Here is a 20,449-nt window from a genome sequence, read left to right as displayed (position 1 = left end):
GACCTACCTGTTCTTTTTAATTTCTTGGATATGTATTGTGTTCTAGACGAATTTGGCCGACTAGCAAATGTGTTACCGGGGTAATTAAGGTTTGCCTGGCATGTACCTAATTATTTAGGCTGGAATCAATCAGTGTCGTGATTTTATTCATGTGTTCCAAATTAATATATTGATGATTTCCAAGGTGTGATGTGAGCAAAATGAGTCTTGTGTGATTTTCTTGTATTTAAGTAAGAGCCCCTTTAGTTGTGTTTGCTTTCAGTGCATCCCATGGTTTATGTGTCAAATTAACCACCTTGTGTTTTGCGCATGAGATTTCACACTCTGAATCCGGCCAGGTTTCTGTGCCTGACCCCGCCTGATCTGACTGAACCGGCGCGGCGCTTATACATGTATTCGCTACATTGGTGTCAGGAGTGGGATTGTTGTTTGTGCTCGGCGCCTTATACATGTATTCGCTACATTGGTGTCAGGAGTGGGATTGTTGTTTGTGCTCGCTAATTCCGCTACCATTTGGTGGCAGCAGTTCGCTCCCGGAGTTCGCTAAACTATTAGTAATAATATTAAATTTAAATAGGTCTACAATAATAAGGAAAACTTGTCCACGAAAGGCTTCATTGGTCCGACACAAATTTATCACTTAAACTAAAATTTTACACCCTAGTGTCAAAATGGCCCACCAAATCGCTTCATCAATCATGTCATTTTGCAAAACTTAAGTTTCTTACGTCTCGGGGGGGAGGGCACATCCCCTCAGACATCCCTCTGCGCTGCGGAAGCGCTGCGCGATGGTCCGCCACTAGCATTGCTCACGCCAAGCAATTCCGAAAAGTTGACAGCCCTGACAAAGTTCTGTGCAATGTTCAGTACTTCAGTATTAGTGTGCAGTATGCAGAATTGTGCATCCCTTTTGAAGAACTGCACAAAAATTTACTTGTCAATCGGTTAACCGGCTTGCATGTTGCAGCAGTGATCGCGTTACTTTGCAGTATAATAAAACAATATTTACCTCGCTTGATGGATCAATGATTGCAGATGGTCGATCCCCTACAGCACAAAATGATGTTAAATAATGTAAAACGGGTGTTAAAATGTAATCATTTCGTCCTATTTCTGCACAGGTTTCCACTTCAGCTGGGCAATGCAGCTATGTTAGTAATGGGCGTGTCGATTTGTCGGCAATTGGTTGTCGCTAGTCGGAAGATGAACGCTGAGCGATTAAAATTTTAACCAATAAAAAATGCGTATTTTGCTTTATTGCAAAATGATTGGTCAAGACGTAAGTCATTCATCGCTAGGCGACTTGGTGTAAACTTAACATTTCAAATTAGGGTTGGCCGGTGTTTGATACTCGATAATTTGGAGTTTCCAGAAATTTTATACAGTTCATTTCAGGCTTCAGCCGATTTTCAGTTTCAGTATTTTATTCATTAACCCTCTCGAGGTATGTGAATTCATACAATAAATTAAAAAACATTACATGAAATTAACATAGGCGTATATCCTAGGGGGTGGGGGTAACCAGGGGGATAGTCCATACAATCCGGGGCAATCATCTCTTCCCCCAATGTTGACGCCTGTATTTGGGTGTTTGACCAAATTAACCTCAAATTTGTCCATTTTAGCTTGCGACGCGCATTTGTGCCATAAACTTATTTTGTCGCCAAAAGGGGCTGGGTTCACTATAGGCCTACTTCAACAATTTTTTCTGACCTCACCACCCCCCCCCCCATGTCAAAAAGAAATCTACGCCACTGGAAATTAAGTTAGCAACAAATAACTGTTAGGCCTACAGGTAGTCAAAGTGTTGTAAATAGCTGTAAATCTCGTGTTGAAATTTTTGTATGACCATTTTAACTCGCTCTTTATACCGTTCACAAAACTTGTTGCCCCCCCCTTGACATGAAAAAATTAGGTTATTGGGTCAACCCCATAGAAAGGCATATATAGGCCAAAACTCTATTTTCCCGGAAAATTTGTGGTCAGCCCCCCCTAACAAGTGCAGGATTGACAAAATAATATTTCTCCTCAATAGGCCCTATTACTATTAGTGAAGATATCTACTAGTTTGATTTTATTGACGCCCGGTTGGACAATAAAATTTCATACTGCACAGTGTAGGCCTACAATGGCAGATTTTGACTCGTAGATCAACTTTATTTCTAACCTCGTAGATCATCTTTCTTTTTTGATTAACCTTTGTTCTCAAATTAACATCGGTGATCACATTTCTTCTCCCTCGTTGATCATCTTCTCAAAATAGCCTCGTAGATCACCTTTAGTGTCCAATTAGCCTCGTATATTGAGTCCCATTTCTTCTCATAAGCCTCGTAGATTATCTTCTCAAACTAGCCTCGTATATCACCTTTCTTCTCAAATTAACCTCGTAGATCACCTTTCTTCTCATATTAAGCCTCGTAGATTATCTTCTCAAACTAGCCTCGTATATCACCTTTCTTCTCAAATTAACCTCGTAGATCACATTTCTTCTCATATTAAGCCTCGTAGATTATCTTCTCAAATTAGCCTCGTATATCACCTTTCTTCTCAAATTAACCTCGTAGATCACCTTTCTTCTCAAATTAACCTCGTAGATCACCTTTTTTTCTCAAATTAGCCTCGTAGATCACCTTTTTTTCTCAAATTAGCCTCGTAGATCCCCTTTCTTCTCAAATTAGCCTCGTTGATCACCTCTCTTCTCAAATTAACCTCGTAGATCACCTTTTTTTCTCAAATTAGCCTCGTAGATCCCCTTTCTTCTCAAATTAGCCTCGTTGATCACCTCTCTTCTCAAATTAACCTCGTAGATCACCTTTCTTCTCAAATTAACCTCGTAGATCACCTTTCTTCTCAAATTAACCTCGTTGCGCGTTGATCACCTTTCTTTTAAACCTCGTTGATCACCTTTCTTATCAAATTAGCCTCGTTGATCGGCCCCATTTCTTCTCATCATATTAAGCCTCATAGATCCCATATTATAGCCTCGTGCGCTCGTAAACCATCTTTTTAGCCTCGAAAATCCCTTTTCTTCTCAAATTAGCCTCGTAGATGTCTTTTCTTAGCTTTTCTTCTCACGTTAAGCCTCGTAGATCCGTCTCTTCTCAAATTAGCCGCTATCATATCATAGCTTATCATCGTGCTTCTCAAAGGTTGATCACCTTTCTTCTCAAATTATCCCCGTAGATCCGCTTTCTTCTCATATTCAGCCTCGTAGATCCCTCTCTTCTCAAATTAGCCTCGTTGAAGTTTGACACCTTTTTTCTCAAATTAGCCTCGTAAATCACCTTTCTTCCCAACTTAACCTCATCACGGATATCTTCTCAAATTAGGCTAGCAGATTCCCTTTCTTCCCATATTTAGCCTCATAGATCCTTCTCTTCACATAGTCTTGTTGATCACTTTTTTCTTAAATTCGCCTCGTAGATCACCTTTCTTCTCAAATTAGCCTCGTCTATCCCCTTTCTTCTCATATTAAGCCTCGTAGATCCTCTATTCACATAGCCTCGTATATCACCTTTCTTCTCAAATTAGCCTCGTAGATCCCATTTCTTCTCATTAATTGGTGACATCCCGCTATCTCTAAGGCCTGCTATCTCTAAGGTTCGCTATCTCTAAGGTTCGCTATCACTAACGTGTAAAGTCTATGGAGATCAGAATCCCGCTATCTCTAATAGAGAAAAGGGTTCGCTATACCTAAAAAAAGGTCCGCTACTTCTAATTTAGAATAAGGTTCGCTAGTTCTAAGGTTCGATATCACTAATCATAAATAAGGTTCGCTATCACTAATTTAAAATAAGGTTCGCTATCACTAATTTTGAATAAGGTCCGCTATCACTAATTTATTGAAGGTTCGCTATCTCTAAGGTTCGTTATCACTAATTCCAATAAAGGTCCGCTATACCTATAAGGTTCGCTATCACTAATTTTGTTTCAGGTTCGCTATCCCTAATTAATTAAGGTTCGCTATCTCTAAGGTTCGTTATCACTAATTTCGATTAAGGTTCGCTATACCTAAGGTTCGTTATCACTAATCTTAAATAAGGTCCACTATCTCTAATTTTAAATAAGGTCCGCTATCTCTAATTTTAAATAAGGACCGCTATAGCGAACCTTATTTGAAATTAGAGATAGCGAACCTTATTTAAAATTAGAGATAGCGAACCTTATTTGAAATTAGTGATAGCGAACCTTAGAGATAACGAACCTTAGAGATAACGCGGACCTTATTTAAAATTAGAGATAGCGAACCTTAGGGATACCGGGATTGTTAAAATTAGAGATAGCGGACCTTATTTTAAATTAGTGATAGCGAACCTTAGAGATAGCGAACCTTCAATAAATTAGTGATAGCGGACCTTATTTAAAATTAGAGATAGCGAACCTTATTTAAAATTAGTGATATCGAACCTTAGAAATACCGAACCTTTTTCAAAATTAGTGATATCGAACCTTAGGTATAGCGAACCTTTCTTCTCATATTAAGCCTCGTAGATACCTCGTTTCACAAAGCCTTGTTGATCATCTTTTTTCTTAAATGAGCCTCGTAGATACCCTTTCTTCTCATATTAAGCCTCATAGATAGGCCTACCTCGTTTCACATAGCCTTGTTGATCATCTTTTTTCTTAAATGAGCCTCGCAGATCCCCTTCCTTCTCATATTAAGCCTCATAGATACCTCGTTTCACATAGCCTTGTTGATCATCTTTTTTTCTTAAATGAGCCTCGTAGATCCCCTTTCTTCTCATATTAAGCCTTATAGATACCTCGTTTCACATAGCCTTGTTGATCATCTTTTTTCTTAAATGAGCCTCGTAGATCACCTTTCTTCTCATATTAAGCCTCATAGATACCTCGTTTCACATAGCCTTGTTGATCATCTTTTTTCTTAAATGAGCCTCGTAGATCACCTTTCTTCTCATATTAAGCCTCGTAGATACCTCGTTTCACATAGCCTTGTTGATCATCTTTTTTTCTTAAATGAGCCTCGTAGATCACCTTTCTTCTCATATTAAGCCTCATAGATACCTCGTTTCACATAGCCTTGTTGATCATCTTTTTCTTAAATGAGCCTCGTAGATCACCTTTCTTCTCATATATTAAGCCTCATAGATACCTCACATCACATAGCCTTGTTGATCATCTTTTTTCTTAAATGAGCCTCGTTGATCCCCTTTCTTCTCATATTAAGCCTCATAAATACCTCGTTTCACAAAGCCTTGTTGATCATCTTTTTTCTTAAATGAGCCTCGTAGATCCCCTTTCGTCTCATATTAAGCCTCATAGATACCTCGTTTCACATAGCCTTGTTGATCATCTTTTTTCTTAAATGAGCCTCGTAGATCACCTTTCTTCTCATATTAAGCCTCATAGATACCTCGTTTCACATCACAAAGCCTTGTTGATCATCTTTTTTCTTAAATGAGCCTCGTAGATCACCTTTCTTCTCATATTAAGCCTCGTAGATACCTCGTTTCGCATAGCCTTGTTGATCATCTTTTTTTCTTAAATGAGCCTCGTAGATCCCCTTTCTTCTCATATTAAGCCTCATAGATACCTCGTTTCACATAGCTTTGTTGATCATCTTTTTTCTTAAAGTAGCCTCGTAGATCCCCTTTCTTCTCATATTAAGCCTCATAGATACCTCGTTTCACAAAGCCTTGTTGATCATCTTTTTTCTTAAATGAGCCTCGTAGATCACCTTTCTTCTCATATTAAGCCTCGTAGACACCTCGTTTCACAAAGCCGTTTTGATCACCTTTTTTCTTAAATGAGCCTCGTAGATCACCTTTCTTCTCATATTAAGCCTCATAGATACCTCGTTTCACATAGCCTTGTTGATATTTTTTTTTTTTAAATGAGCCTCGTAGATCCCCTTTCTTCTCATATTAAGCCTCATAGATACCTCGTTTCACATAGCCTTGTTGATCATCTTTTTTCTTAAATTAGCCTCGTAGATCCCCGTTCTTCTCAAATTAAGCCTCATAGATCCCTCTCTTCACATAGCCTTGTTGATCATCTTTTTTCTTAAATGAGCCTCGTAGATCACATTTCTTCTCAAATTAAGCCTATAGATCCCTCTCTTCACATAGCCTTGTTGATCACCTTTTTTCTTAAATGAGCCTCGTAGATCCCCTTTCTTCTCAAATTATGCCTAAGCCTCATAGATCCCTCTCTTCACATAGCCTTGTTGATCATCTTTTTTCTTAAATGAGCCTCGTAGATCACATTTCTTCTCAAATTAAGCCTATAGATCCCTCTCTTCACATAGCCTTGTTGATCATCTTTTTTCTTAAATTAGCCTCGTAGATCACATTTCTTCTCATATTAAGCCTCGTAGATACCTCGTTTCACATAGCCTTGTTGATCATCTTTTTTCTTAAATGAGCCTCGTAGATCACCTTTCTTCTCATATTAAGCCTCATAGATACCTCGTTTCGCATAGCCTTGTTGATCATCTTTTTTCTTAAATGAGCCTCGTAGATCCCCTTTCTTCTCATATTAAGCCTCATAGATACCTCGTTTCACATAGCTTTGTTGATCATCTTTTTTCTTAAATGAGCCTCGTAGATCCCCTTTCTTCTCATATTAAGCCTCATAGATACCTCGTTTCACATAGCCTTGTTGATCATCTTTTTTTCTTAAATGAGCCTCGTAGATCCCCTTTCTTCTCATATTAAGCCTCATAGATACCTCGTTTCACATAGCCTTGTTGATCATCTTTTTTCTTAAATGAGCCTCGTAGATCACCTTTCTTCTCATATTAAGCCTCGTAGATACCTCGTTTCACATAGCCTTTTGATCATCTTTTTTCTTAAATTAGCCTCGTAGATCCCCTTTCTTCTCATATTAAGCATCATAGATACCTCGTTTCACAAAGCCTTGTTGATCATCTTTTTTCTTAAATGAGCCTCGTAGATCCCCTTTCTTCTCATATTAAGCCTCATAGATACCTCGTTTCACATAGCCTTGTTGATCACCTTTTTTCTTAAATGAGCCTCGTAGATCCCCTTTCTTCTCATAAAGCCTCATATAGATAACTCGTTTCACATAGCCTTGTTGATCATCTTTTTTCTTAAAATAACCTCGTAGATCCCCTTTCTTCTCATATTAAGCTCATAGATACCTCGTTTCACATAACCTTGTTGATCATCTTTTTTCTTAACTGAGCCTCGTAGATCCCCTTTCTTCTCATATTAAGCCTCGTAGATACCTCGTTTCACAAAGCCTTGTTGATCATCTTTTTTTCTTAAATGAGCCTCGTAGATACCCTTTCTTCTCATATTAAGCCTCATAGATAGGCCTACCTCGTTTCACATAGCCTTGTTGATCATCTTTTTTTTTCTTAAATGAGCCTCGCAGATCCCCTTCCTTCTCATATTAAGCCTCATAGATACCTCGTTTCACATAGCCTTGTTGATCATCTTTTTTCTTCAATGAGCCTCGTAGATCCCCTTTCTTCTCATATTAAGCCTTATAGATACCTCGTTTCACATAGCCTTGTTGATCATCTTTTTTTCTTAAATGAGCCTCGTAGATCACCTTTCTTCTCATATTAAGCCTCATAGATACCTCGTTTCACATAGCCTTGTTGATCATCTTTTTTCTTAAATGAGCCTCGTAGATCACCTTTCTTCTCATATTAAGCCTCGTAGATACCTCGTTTCACATAGCCTTGTTGATCATCTTTTTTCTTAAATGAGCCTCGTAGATCACCTTTCTTCTCATATTAAGCCTCATAGATACCTCGTTTCACATAGCCTTGTTGATCATCTTTTTCTTAAATGAGCCTCGTAGATCACCTTTCTTCTCATATATTAAGCCTCATAGATACCTCACATCACATAGCCTTGTTGATCATCTTTTTTCTTAAATGAGCCTCGTAGATCCCCTTTCTTCTCATATTAAGCCTCATAAATACCTCGTTTCACAAAGCCTTGTTGATCATCTTTTTTCTTAAATGAGCCTCGTAGATCCCCTTTCGTCTCATATTAAGCCTCATAGATACCTCGTTTCACATAGCCTTGTTGATCATCTTTTTTCTTAAATGAGCCTCGTAGATCACCTTTCTTCTCATATTAAGCCTCATAGATACCTCGTTTCACATCACAAAGCCTTGTTGATCATCTTTTTTTTCTTAAATGAGCCTCGTAGATCACCTTTCTTCTCATATTAAGCCTCGTAGATACCTCGTTTCGCATAGCCTTGTTGATCATCTTTTTTCTTAAATGAGCCTCGTAGATCCCCTTTCTTCTCATATTAAGCCTCATAGATACCTCGTTTCACATAGCTTTGTTGATCATCTTTTTTCTTAAAGTAGCCTCGTAGATCCCCTTTCTTCTCATATTAAGCCTCATAGATACCTCGTTTCACAAAGCCTTGTTGATCATCTTTTTTCTTAAATGAGCCTCGTAGATCACCTTTCTTCTCATATTAAGCCTCGTAGACACCTCGTTTCACAAAGCCGTTTTGATCACCTTTTTTCTTAAATGAGCCTCGTAGATCACCTTTCTTCTCATATTAAGCCTCATAGATACCTCGTTTCACATAGCCTTGTTGATATTTTTTTTTTAAATGAGCCTCGTAGATCCCCTTTCTTCTCATATTAAGCCTCATAGATACCTCGTTTCACATAGCCTTGTTGATCATCTTTTTCTTAAATTAGCCTCGTAGATCCCCGTTCTTCTCAAATTAAGCCTCATAGATCCCTCTCTTCACATAGCCTTGTTGATCATCTTTTTTCTTAAATGAGCCTCGTAGATCACATTTCTTCTCAAATTAAGCCTATAGATCCCTCTCTTCACATAGCCTTGTTGATCACCTTTTTTCTTAAATGAGCCTCGTAGATCCCCTTTCTTCTCAAATTATGCCTAAGCCTCATAGATCCCTCTCTTCACATAGCCTTGTTGATCATCTTTTTTCTTAAATGAGCCTCGTAGATCACATTTCTTCTCAAATTAAGCCTATAGATCCCTCTCTTCACATAGCCTTGTTGATCACCTTTTTTCTTAAATGAGCCTCGTAGATCCCCTTTCTTCTCAAATTATGCCTAAGCCTCATAGATCCCTCTCTTCACATAGCCTTGTTGATCATCTTTTTTCTTAAATGAGCCTCGTAGATCACATTTCTTCTCAAATTAAGCCTATAGATCCCTCTCTTCACATAGCCTTGTTGATCATCTTTTTTCTTAAATTAGCCTCGTAGATCCCCTTTCTTCTCATATTAAGCCTCATAGATACCTCGTTTCACATAGCTTTGTTGATCATCTTTTTTCTTAAATGAGCCTCGTAGATCCCCTTTCTTCTCATATTAAGCCTCATAGATACCTCGTTTCACATAGCCTTGTTGATCATCTTTTTTTCTTAAATGAGCCTCGTAGATCCCCTTTCTTCTCATATTAAGCCTCATAGATACCTCGTTTCACATAGCCTTGTTGATCATCTTTTTTCTTAAATGAGCCTCGTAGATCCCCTTTCTTCTCATATTAAGCCTCGTAGATACCTCGTTTCACATAGCCTTGTTGATCATCTTTTTTCTTAAATGAGCCTCGTAGATCACCTTTCTTCTCATATTAAGCCTCGTAGATACCTCGTTTCACAAAGCCTTTTTGATCATCTTTTTTCTTAAATTAGCCTCGTAGATCCCCTTTCTTCTCATATTAAGCATCATAGATACCTCGTTTCACAAAGCCTTGTTGATCATCTTTTTTCTTAAATGAGCCTCGTAGATCCCCTTTCTTCTCATATTAAGCCTCATAGATACCTCGTTTCACATAGCCTTGTTGATCACCTTTTTTCTTAAATGAGCCTCGTAGATCCCCTTTCTTCTCATAAAGCCTCATATAGATACCTCGTTTCACATAGCCTTGTTGATCATCTTTTTCTTAAAATAACCTCGTAGATCCCTTTCTTCTCATATTAAGCTCATAGATACCTCGTTTCACATAACCTTGTTGATCATCTTTTTTTTTTTCTTAACTGAGCCTCGTAGATCCCCTTTCTTCTCATATTAAGCCTCGTAGATACCTCGTTTCACAAAGCCTTGTTGATCATCTTTTTTCTTAAATGAGCCTCGTAGATACCCTTTCTTCTCATATTAAGCCTCATAGATAGGCCTACCTCGTTTCACATAGCCTTGTTGATCATCTTTTTTTCTTAAATGAGCCTCGCAGATCCCCTTCCTTCTCATATTAAGCCTCATAGATACCTCGTTTCACATAGCCTTGTTGATCATCTTTTTTCTTAAATGAGCCTCGTAGATCCCCTTTCTTCTCATATTAAGCCTTATAGATACCTCGTTTCACATAGCCTTGTTGATCATCTTTTTTTTCTTAAATGAGCCTCGTAGATCACCTTTCTTCTCATATTAAGCCTCATAGATACCTCGTTTCACATAGCCTTGTTGATCATCTTTTTTTCTTAAATGAGCCTCGTAGATCACCTTTCTTCTCATATTAAGCCTCGTAGATACCTCGTTTCACATAGCCTTGTTGATCATCTTTTTTCTTAAATGAGCCTCGTAGATCACCTTTCTTCTCATATTAAGCCTCATAGATACCTCGTTTCACATAGCCTTGTTGATCATCTTTTTTCTTAAATGAGCCTCGTAGATCACCTTTCTTCTCATATATTAAGCCTCATAGATACCTCACATCACATAGCCTTGTTGATCATCTTTTTTTCTTAAATGAGCCTCGTAGATCCCCTTTCTTCTCATATTAAGCCTCATAAATACCTCGTTTCACAAAGCCTTGTTGATCATCTTTTTTTCTTAAATGAGCCTCGTAGATCCCCTTTCGTCTCATATTAAGCCTCATAGATACCTCGTTTCACATAGCCTTGTTGATCATCTTTTTTCTTAAATGAGCCTCGTAGATCACCTTTCTTCTCATATTAAGCCTCATAGATACCTCGTTTCACATCACAGCCTTGTTGATCATCTTTTTTTCTTAAATGAGCCTCGTAGATCACCTTTCTTCTCATATTAAGCCTCGTAGATACCTCGTTTCGCATAGCCTTGTTGATCATCTTTTTTCTTAAATGAGCCTCGTAGATCCCCTTTCTTCTCATATTAAGCCTCATAGATACCTCGTTTCACATAGCCTTGTTGATCATCTTTTTTTCTTAAAGTAGCCTCGTAGATCCCCTTTCTTCTCATATTAAGCCTCATAGATACCTCGTTTCACAAAGCCTTGTTGATAATCTTTTTTCTTAAATGAGCCTCGTAGATCACCTTTCTTCTCATATTAAGCCTCGTAGACACCTCGTTTCACAAAGCCGTTTTGATCACCTTTTTTCTTAAATGAGCCTCGTAGATCACCTTTCTTCTCATATTAAGCCTCATAGATACCTCGTTTCACATAGCCTTGTTGATTTTTTTTTTTTAAATGAGCCTCGTAGATCCCCTTTCTTCTCATATTAAGCCTCATAGATACCTCGTTTCACATAGCCTTGTTGATCATCTTTTTGCTTAAATTAGCCTCGTAGATCCCCGTTCTTCTCAAATTAAGCCTCATAGATCCCTCTCTTCACATAGCCTTGTTGATCATCTTTTTTCTTAAATGAGCCTCGTAGATCACATTTCTTCTCAAATTAAGCCTATAGATCCCTCTCTTCACATAGCCTTGTTGATCACCTTTTTTCTTAAATGAGCCTCGTAGATCCCCTTTCTTCTCAAATTATGCCTAAGCCTCATAGATCCTCTCTTCACATAGCCTTGTTGATCATCTTTTTTCTTAAATGAGCCTCGTAGATCACATTTCTTCTCAAATTAAGCCTATAGATCCCTCTCTTCACATAGCCTTGTTGATCACCTTTTTTCTTAAATGAGCCTCGTAGATCCCCTATCTTCTCAAATTATGCCTAAGCCTCATAGATCCCTCTCTTCACATAGCCTTGTTGATCATCTTTTTTCTTAAATGAGCCTCGTAGATCACATTTCTTCTCAAATTAAGCCTATAGATCCCTCTCTTCACATAGCCTTGTTGATCATCTTTTTTCTTAAATTAGCCTCGTAGATCCCCTTTCTTCTCATATTAAGCCTCATAGATACCTCGTTTCACATAGCTTTGTTGATCATCTTTTTTCTTAAATGAGCCTCGTAGATCCCCTTTCTTCTCATATTAAGCCTCATAGATACCTCGTTTCACATAGCCTTGTTGATCATCTTTTTTCTTAAATGAGCCTCGTAGATCCCCTTTCTTCTCATATTAAGCCTCATAGATACCTCGTTTCACATAGCCTTGTTGATCATCTTTTTTCTTAAATGAGCCTCGTAGATCACCTTTCTTCTCATATTAAGCCTCGTAGATACCTCGTTTCACAAAGCCTTTTTGATCATCTTTTTTCTTAAATTAGCCTCGTAGATCCCCTTTCTTCTCATATTAAGCATCATAGATACCTCGTTTCACAAAGCCTTGTTGATCATCTTTTTTCTTAAATGAGCCTCGTAGATCCCCTTTCTTCTCATATTAAGCCTCATAGATACCTCGTTTCACATAGCCTTGTTGATCACCTTTTTTCTTAAATGAGCCTCGTAGATCCCCTTTCTTCTCATAAAGCCTCATATAGATACCTCGTTTCACATAGCCTTGTTGATCATCTTTTTTCTTAAAATAACCTCGTAGATCCCCTTTCTTCTCATATTAAGCTCATAGATACCTCGTTTCACATAACCTTGTTGATCATCTTTTTTCTTAACTGAGCCTCGTAGATCCCTTTCTTCTCATATTAAGCCTCGTAGATACCTCGTTTCACAAAGCCTTGTTGATCATCTTTTTTCTTAAATGAGCCTCGTAGATACCCTTTCTTCTCATATTAAGCCTCATAGATAGGCCTACCTCGTTTCACATAGCCTTGTTGATCATCTTTTTTTCTTAAATGAGCCTCGCAGATCCCCTTCCTTCTCATATTAAGCCTCATAGATACCTCGTTTCACATAGCCTTGTTGATCATCTTTTTTCTTAAATGAGCCTCGTAGATCCCCTTTCTTCTCATATTAAGCCTTATAGATACCTCGTTTCACATAGCCTTCATAAATGAGCCTCGTAGATCACCTTTCTTCTCATATTAAGCCTCATAGATACCTCGTTTCACATAGCCTTGTTGATCATCTTTTTTCTTAAATGAGCCTCGTAGATCACCTTTCTTCTCATATTAAGCCTCATAGATACCTCGTTTCACATAGCCTTGTTGATCATCTTTTTTCTTAAATGAGCCTCGTAGATCACCTTTCTTCTCATATATTAAGCCTCATAGATACCTCACATCACATAGCCTTGTTGATCATCTTTTTTTTCTTAAATGAGCCTCGTAGATCCCCTTTCTTCTCATATTAAGCCTCATAAATACCTCGTTTCACAAAGCCTTGTTGATCATCTTTTTTTCTTAAATGAGCCTCGTAGATCCCCTTTCTTCTCATATTAAGCCTCATAGATACCTCGTTTCACATAGCCTTGTTGATCATCTTTTTTCTTAAATGAGCCTCGTAGATCACCTTTCTTCTCATATTAAGCCTCATAGATACCTCGTTTCACATCACAAAGCCTTGTTGATCATCTTTTTTCTTAAATGAGCCTCGTAGATCACCTTTCTTCTCATATTAAGCCTCGTAGATACCTCGTTTCGCATAGCCTTGTTGATCATCTTTTTTCTTAAATGAGCCTCGTAGATCCCCTTTCTTCTCATATTAAGCCTCATAGATACCTCGTTTCACATAGCTTTGTTGATCATCTTTTTTCTTAAAGTAGCCTCGTAGATCCCCTTTCTTCTCATATTAAGCCTCATAGATACCTCGTTTCACAAAGCCTTGTTGATCATCTTTTTTCTTAAATGAGCCTCGTAGATCACCTTTCTTCTCATATTAAGCCTCGTAGACACCTCGTTTCACAAAGCCGTTTTGATCACCTTTTTTCTTAAATGAGCCTCGTAGATCACCTTTCTTCTCATATTAAGCCTCATAGATACCTCGTTTCACATAGCCTTGTTGATATTTTTTTTTTAAATGAGCCTCGTAGATCCCCTTTCTTCTCATATTAAGCCTCATAGATACCTCGTTTCACATAGCCTTGTTGATCATCTTTTTTCTTAAATTAGCCTCGTAGATCCCCGTTCTTCTCAAATTAAGCCTCATAGATCCCTCTCTTCACATAGCCTTGTTGATCATCTTTTTTCTTAAATGAGCCTCGTAGATCACATTTCTTCTCAAATTAAGCCTATAGATCCCTCTCTTCACATAGCCTTGTTGATCACCTTTTTTCTTAAATGAGCCTCGTAGATCCCCTTTCTTCTCAAATTATGCCTAAGCCTCATAGATCCCTCTCTTCACATAGCCTTGTTGATCATCTTTTTTCTTAAATGAGCCTCGTAGATCACATTTCTTCTCAAATTAAGCCTATAGCTCCTCTCTTCACATAGCCTTGTTGATCACCTTTTTTCTTAAATGAGCCTCGTAGATCCCCTTTCTTCTCAAATTATGCCTAAGCCTCATAGATCCCTCTCTTCACATAGCCTTGTTGTTCTTCTTTTTTCTTAAATGAGCCTCGTAGATCACATTTCTTCTCAAATTAAGCCTATAGATCCCTCTCTTCACATAGCCTTGTTGATCACCTTTCTTCCCCTTTCTTCTCATATTAAGCCTCATAGATACCTCGTTTCACATAGCTTTGTTGATCATCTTTTTTCTTAAATGAGCCTCGTAGATCCCCTTTCTTCTCATATTAAGCCTCATAGATACCTCGTTTCACATAGCCTTGTTGATCATCTTTTTTCTTAAATGAGCCTCGTAGATCCCCTTTCTTCTCATATTAAGCCTCATAGATACCTCGTTTCACATAGCCTTGTTGATCATCTTTTTTTCTTAATTGAGCCTCGTAGATCACCTTTCTTCTCATATTAAGCCTCGTAGATACCTCGTTTCACAAAGCCTTTTTGATCATCTTTTTTCTTAAATTAGCCTCGTAGATCCCCTTTCTTCTCATATTAAGCATCATAGATACCTCGTTTCACAAAGCCTTGTTGATCATCTTTTTTTTCTTAAATGAGCCTCGTAGATCCCCTTTCTTCTCATATTAAGCCTCATAGATACCTCGTTTCACATAGCCTTGTTGATCACCTTTTTAATCTTAAATGAGCCTCGTAGATCCCCTTTCTTCTCATAAAGCCTCATATAGATACCTCGTTTCACATAGCCTTGTTGATCATCTTTTTTCTTAAAATAACCTCGTAGATCCCCTTTCTTCTCATATTAAGCTCATAGATACCTCGTTTCACATAACCTTGTTGATCATCTTTTTTCTTAACTGAGCCTCGTAGATCCCCTTTCTTCTCATATTAAGCCTCGTAGATACCTCGTTTCACAAAGCCTTGTTGATCATCTTTTTTCTTAAATGAGCCTCGTAGATACCCTTTCTTCTCATATTAAGCCTCATAGATAGGCCTACCTCGTTTCACATAGCCTTGTTGATCATCTTTTTTTCTTAAATGAGCCTCGCAGATCCCCTTCCTTCTCATATTAAGCCTCATAGATACCTCGTTTCACATAGCCTTGTTGATCACCTTTTTCTTAAATGAGCCTCGTAGATCCCCTTTCTTCTCATATTAAGCCTTATAGATACCTCGTTTCACATAGCCTTGTTGATCATCTTTTTTTCTTAAATGAGCCTCGTAGATCACCTTTCTTCTCATATTAAGCCTCATAGATACCTCGTTTCACATAGCCTTGTTGATCATCTTTTTTTCTTAAATGAGCCTCGTAGATCACCTTTCTTCTCATATTAAGCCTCATAGATACCTCGTTTCACATAGCCTTGTTGATCATCTTTTTTCTTAAATGAGCCTCGTAGATCACCTTTCTTCTCATATATTAAGCCTCATAGATACCTCACATCACATAGCCTTGTTGATCATCTTTTTTTCTTAAATGAGCCTCGTAGATCCCCTTTCTTCTCATATTAAGCCTCATAAATACCTCGTTTCACAAAGCCTTGTTGATCATCTTTTTTCTTAAATGAGCCTCGTAGATCCCCTTTCGTCTCATATTAAGCCTCATAGATACCTCGTTTCACATAGCCTTGTTGATCATCTTTTTTCTTAAATGAGCCTCGTAGATCACCTTTCTTCTCATATTAAGCCTCATAGATACCTCGTTTCACATCACAAAGCCTTGTTGATCATCTTTTTTCTTAAATGAGCCTCGTAGATCACCTTTCTTCTCATATTAAGCCTGGTAGATACCTCGTTTCGCATAGCCTTGTTGATCATCTTTTTTCTTAAATGAGCCTCGTAGATCCCCTTTCTTCTCATATTAAGCCTCATAGATACCTCGTTTCACATAGCTTTGTTGATCATCTTTTTTCTTAAAGTAGCCTCGTAGATCCCCTTTCTTCTCATATTAAGCCTCATAGATACCTCGTTTCACAAAGCCTTGTTGATCATCTTTTTTCTTAAATGAGCCTCGTAGATCACCTTTCTTCTCATATTAAGCCTCGTAGACACCTCGTTTCACAAAGCCGTTTTGATCACCTTTTTTCTTAAATGAGCCTCGTAGATCACCTTTCTTCTCATATTAAGCCTCATAGATACCTCGTTTCACATAGCCTTGTTGATATCTTTTTTTTTTAAATGAGCCTCGTAGATCCCCTTTCTTCTCATATTAAGCCTCATAGATACCTCGTTTTACATAGCCTTGTTGGTCATCTTTTTTTTTAAATTAGCCTCGTAGATCCCCGTTCTTCTCAAATTAAGCCTCATAGATCCCTCTCTTCACATAGCCTTGTTGATCATCCTTTTTCTTAAATGAGCCTCGTAGATCACATTTCTTCTCAAATTAAGCCTATAGATCCCTCTCTTCACATAGCCTTGTTGATCACCTTTTTTTCTTAAATGAGCCTCGTAGATCCCCTTTCTTCTCAAATTATGCCTAAGCCTCATAGATCCCTCTCTTCACATAGCCTTGTTGATCATCTTTTTTCTTAAATGAGCCTCGTAGATCACATTTCTTCTCAAATTAAGCCTATAGATCCCTCTCTTCACATAGCCTTGTTGATCACCTTTTTTCTTAAATGAGCCTCGTAGATCCCCTTTCTTCTCAAATTATGCCTAAGCCTCATAGATCCCTCTCTTCACATAGCCTTGTTGATCATCTTTTTTCTTAAATGAGCCTCGTAGATCACATTTCTTCTCAAATTAAGCCTATAGATCCCTCTCTTCACATAGCCTTGTTGATCACCTTTTTTCTTAAATGAGCCTCGTAGATCCCTTTCTTCTTTATGCCTAAGCCTCATAGATCCCTCTCTTCACATAGCCTTGTTGATCATCTTTTTTCTTAAATGAGCCTCGTAGATCACATTTCTTCTCAAATTAAGCCTATAGATCCCTCTCTTCACATAGCCTTGTTGATCATCTTTTTTCTTAAATTAGCCTCGTAGATCCCCTTTCTTCTCATATTAAGCCTCATAGATACCTCGTTTCACATAGCTTTGTTGATCATCTTTTTTCTTAAATGAGCCTCGTAGATCCCCTTTCTTCTCATATTAAGCCTCATAGATACCTCGTTTCACATAGCCTTGTTGATCATCTTTTTTCTTAAATGAGCCTCGTAGATCCCCTTTCTTCTCATATTAAGCCTCATAGATACCTCGTTTCACATAGCCTTGTTGATCATCTTTTTTTCTTAAATGAGCCTCGTAGATCACCTTTCTTCTCATATTAAGCCTCGTAGATACCTCGTTTCACAAAGCCTTTTTGATCATCTTTTTTCTTAAATTAGCCTCGTAGATCCCCTTTCTTCTCATATTAAGCATCATAGATACCTCGTTTCACAAAGCCTTGTTGATCATCTTTTTTTCTTAAATGAGCCTCGTAGATCCCCTTTCTTCTCATATTAAGCCTCATAGATACCTCGTTTCACATAGCCTTGTTGATCACCTTTTTTCTTAAATGAGCCTCGTAGATCCCCTTTCTTCTCATAAAGCCTCATATAGATACCTCGTTTCACATAGCCTTGTTGATCATCTTTTTTCTTAAAATAACCTCGTAGATCCCCTTTCTTCTCATATTAAGCTCATAGATACCTCGTTTCACATAACCTTGTTGATCATCTTTTTTCTTAACTGAGCCTCGTAGATCCCTTTCTTCTCATATTAAGCCTCGTAGATACCTCGTTTCACAAAGCCTTGTTGATCATCTTTTTTCTTAAATGAGCCTCGTAGATACCCTTTCTTCTCATATTAAGCCTCATAGATAGGCCTACCTCGTTTCACATAGCCTTGTTGATCATCTTTTTTCTTAAATGAGCCTCGCAGATCCCCTTCCTTCTCATATTAAGCCTCATAGATACCTCGTTTCACATAGCCTTGTTGATCATCTTTTTTCTTAAATGAGCCTCGTAGATCCCCTTTCTTCTCATATTAAGCCTTATAGATACCTCGTTTCACATAGCCTTGTTGATCATCTTTTTTTTTTAAATGAGCCTCGTAGATCACCTTTCTTCTCATATTAAGCCTCATAGATACCTCGTTTCACATAGCCTTGTTGATCATCTTTTTTCTTAAATGAGCCTCGTAGATCCCCTTTCTTCTCATATTAAGCCTCATAAATACCTCGTTTCACAAAGCCTTGTTGATCATCTTTTTTCTTAAATGAGCCTCGTAGATCCCCTTTCGTCTCATATTAAGCCTCATAGATACCTCGTTTCACATAGCCTTGTTGATCATCTTTTTTCTTAAATGAGCCTCGTAGATCACCTTTCTTCTCATATTAAGCCTCATAGATACCTCGTTTCACATCACAAAGCCTTGTTGATCATCTTTTTTTCTTAAATGAGCCTCGTAGATCACCTTTCTTCTCATATTAAGCCTCGTAGATACCTCGTTTCGCATAGCCTTGTTGATCATCTTTTTTCTTAAATGAGCCTCGTAGATCCCCTTTCTTCTCATATTAAGCCTCATAGATACCTCGTTTCACATAGCTTTGTTGATCATCTTTTTTCTTAAAGTAGCCTCGTAGATCCCCTTTCTTCTCATATTAAGCCTCATAGATACCTCGTTTCACAAAGCCTTGTTGATCATCTTTTTTTCTTAAATGAGCCTCGTAGATCACCTTTCTTCTCATATTAAGCCTCGTAGACACCTCGTTTCACAAAGCCGTTTTGATCACCTTTTTTCTTAAATGAGCCTCGTAGATCACCTTTCTTCTCATATTAAGCCTCATAGATACCTCGTTTCACATAGCCTTGTTGATATTTTTTTTTTAATGAGCCTCGTAGATCCCCTTTCTTCTCATATTAAGCCTCATAGATACCTCGTTTCACATAGCCTTGTTGATCATCTTTTTTCTTAAATTAGCCTCGTAGATCCCCGTTCTTCTCAAATTAAGCCTCATAGATCCCTCTCTTCACATAGCCTTGTTGATCATCTTTTTTCTTAAATGAGCCTCGTAGATCACATTTCTTCTCAAATTAAGCCTATAGATCCCTCTCTTCACATAGCCTTGTTGATCACCTTTTTTCTTAAATGAGCCTCGTAGATCCCCTTTCTTCTCAAATTATGCCTAAGCCTCATAGATCCCTCTCTTCACATAGCCTTGTTGATCATCTTTTTTCTTAAATGAGCCTCGTAGATCACATTTCTTCTCAAATTAAGCCTATAGATCCCTCTCTTCACATAGCCTTGTTGATCACCTTTTTTCTTAAATGAGCCTCGTAGATCCCCTTTCTTCTCAAATTATGCCTAAGCCTCATAGATCCCTCTCTTCACATAGCCTTGTTGATCATCTTTTTTCTTAAATGAGCCTCGTAGATCACATTTCTTCTCAAATTAAGCCTATAGATCCCTCTCTTCACATAGCCTTGTTGATCATCTTTTTTCTTAAATGAGCCTCGTAGATCCCCTTTCTTCTCATATTAAGCCTCATAGATACCTCGTTTCACATAGCTTTGTTGATCATCTTTTTCTTAAATGAGCCTCGTAGATCCCCTTTCTTCTCATATTAAGCCTCATAGATACCTCGTTTCACATAGCCTTGTTGATCATCTTTTTTCTTAAATGAGCCTCGTAGATCCCCTTTCTTCTCATATTAAGCCTCATAGATACCTCGTTTCACATAGCCTTGTTGATCATCTTTTTTCTTAAATGAGCCTCGTAGATCACCTTTCTTCTCATATTAAGCCTCGTAGATACCTCGTTTCACAAAGCCTTTTTGATCATCTTTTTTCTTAAATTAGCCTCGTAGATCCCCTTTCTTCTCATATTAAGCATCATAGATACCTCGTTTCACAAAGCCTTGTTGATCATCTTTTTTCTTAAATGAGCCTCGTAGATCCCCTTTCTTCTCATATTAAGCATCATAGATACCTCGTTTCACATAGCCTTGTTGATCATCTTTTTTCTTAAATGAGCCTCGTAGATTCCCTTTCTTCTCATATTAAGCCTCATAGATACCTCGTTTCACATCAC

At 37.9% G+C, this 20,449-nt stretch overlaps 1 protein-coding gene across 1 annotated transcript in view; it reads right to left on the bottom strand.

The window, feature by feature from the left end:
- LOC140142734 (monoacylglycerol lipase ABHD2-like) overlaps positions 1-1,187 on the bottom strand; it is a 39,390-nt gene extending 38,203 nt beyond the window's left edge. Inside the window, exon 1 of the mRNA XM_072164727.1 lies at positions 1,010-1,187. The gene's annotated coding sequence lies outside the window, so the exon portion shown is untranslated. The remainder of the gene's footprint in view (positions 1-1,009) is intronic.
- Positions 1,188-20,449: the final 19,262 nt, after the last annotated feature.

This window comes from Amphiura filiformis, chromosome 20 (assembly GCF_039555335.1).
Source record: "Amphiura filiformis chromosome 20, Afil_fr2py, whole genome shotgun sequence".
NCBI lineage: Eukaryota > Metazoa > Echinodermata > Ophiuroidea > Amphilepidida > Amphiuridae > Amphiura > Amphiura filiformis.
This window is presented reverse-complemented; position numbering and strand designations above follow the sequence as displayed.